At 44.8% G+C, this 1,630-nt stretch overlaps 1 non-coding gene across 1 annotated transcript; it reads left to right on the forward strand.

Annotated features, from left to right (window-relative positions):
- Positions 1-1,178: 1,178 nt before the first annotated feature.
- Positions 1,179-1,250, forward strand: TRNAA-UGC (transfer RNA alanine (anticodon UGC)). Its single transcript has one exon. It is a non-coding gene; the product is annotated as a tRNA-Ala (tRNA).
- The last annotated feature ends 380 nt before the right edge of the window (positions 1,251-1,630 follow it).

Genomic DNA, 1,630 nt, shown 5'->3' on the forward strand with positions numbered 1-1,630 from the left:
ATTGAAGAACAGCACATTTGTTTTATGGTGTATGAGGAACAGCTTGAGCAGACAACCAGCAATGTTCATAGACTTAATTTAATTAGTTTACATTGAGAACAGTATACATTGCTGGGCCTGAAAAAGTGGGGAGTGTAAGCAGCAACTCCGTGAAGATATCCTGGTACGATTCTGGTTCTTACTGGCTCCTGAACATAATTTTAGAATGGATCTTGGTTCTTGCTGAAATTGAATCCCCATGTTAAGCCTGAGCTGGATCTTGGTTCTTGCTGGATCACTATGCATGTTCCAGGCTGGGTCTTGGTTCTTGCTAGATCCCTCAACATAATTCCAGGCTGGATCTTGGTTCTTTTTGGGTCCCTATGTCCGATCCAAGCTGGATCTTGGTTCTTGCTGGATCTTTCGCTTTCATGTCAAGCTGGATCTTGGTTCTTGTTGGATCTTTTGGCTTATTGTCAAGCTGGATCCTGGTTCTTGCTGGATCTTTCGACTTATTGTCGAGCTGGATCCTGGTTCTTGCTGGATCTTTCGACTTATCGCCAGACTGGTTCCTGGGTTCTTCCTGGTTCCGGAACCAGGGGCTATGAACCGGTTCCCGGGAAGAAATCTCGGGAACCAGGCACAAGTCTGATTGTGACTTATTCCTTTGACGTTTGGCCAAGCATGAGGGTCAGGTCTAAGTCAACACCAACTCATCTTTTTACTGCAGGCCCTGCTTGAGGAGTGTTTTTACGCTAATTTCGACTTTTTCACAGGGAGGTATAAAAAATGTCATTCCAACTTCAAATGGGTGAGTAGAGGTGACTGACCTGGAATGGCACTTACAAACTTTGGTTTTTAAGAGCACACCGTGTGCCGTAATGCCTGACGCTTATTGAATAAAAAAATAATAATCCCGCGGGTTTTTCGTTACCGTGACCTTCTGAAGGCAGAGTAATGTCAACAACCAGGCGGACTCATGATTCTTGTCGAATCTTTTGACTTGCTGTCAAACTGGATCCTAGTTCTCGGTTGTCTCCTCGGCACAGTTGCTCCTGACTGTTCGAGTTCAGTGATGGTGCCTGTGCTTTTACAATTACCGGAGCGAGGAATCGATACTCGAGGAGAATTTTGAGAACCTAGCAAATGTCTGCTAAAATGAGTCGGTTTCTGAGAGTCATTTCCCTGGCGAACCACGTGGGGATGTAGCTCAGTGGTAGAGCGCTCGCTTTGCATGTGAGAAGCCCCGGGTTCAAGCCCCGGCATCTCCAAAAGGTTCACTTTAGTTATCAAACACAAACAAGTGTTACTTGAATGGAGTTAAAGATAGCTGTGCCAGTTTCTAAAAGCAGATAGCCGTGGTGTTTCGACGTATTTCCCGCTGTCAGACGATAATCCGCGCATAGTATTGGTGTGTACTCTCCCACGTAGTCAGCGTGGTATTTTATGGAGAATGTGTGTGAGCGTTGACTTGAGCAAGTTTCGGCGCCAAATGCTTCCAAATTCAGTAGTTTGACTTTGGATATTTTCAGCAGGTGGCAGAAATATACTTTAAAATATACTATATCAGTGATGACATGACAGAATCTTGACATTTTCTGTTTTTGCGTGCTTTTCCAGTGACAGCCAGGTCAGTACTAGTCACATGCTT

This window comes from Pollicipes pollicipes, unplaced genomic scaffold (genome assembly GCF_011947565.3).
Source record: "Pollicipes pollicipes isolate AB1234 unplaced genomic scaffold, Ppol_2.1 Scaffold_4740;HRSCAF=5597_pilon_pilon_pilon, whole genome shotgun sequence".
Lineage (NCBI taxonomy): Eukaryota > Metazoa > Arthropoda > Thecostraca > Pollicipedomorpha > Pollicipedidae > Pollicipes > Pollicipes pollicipes.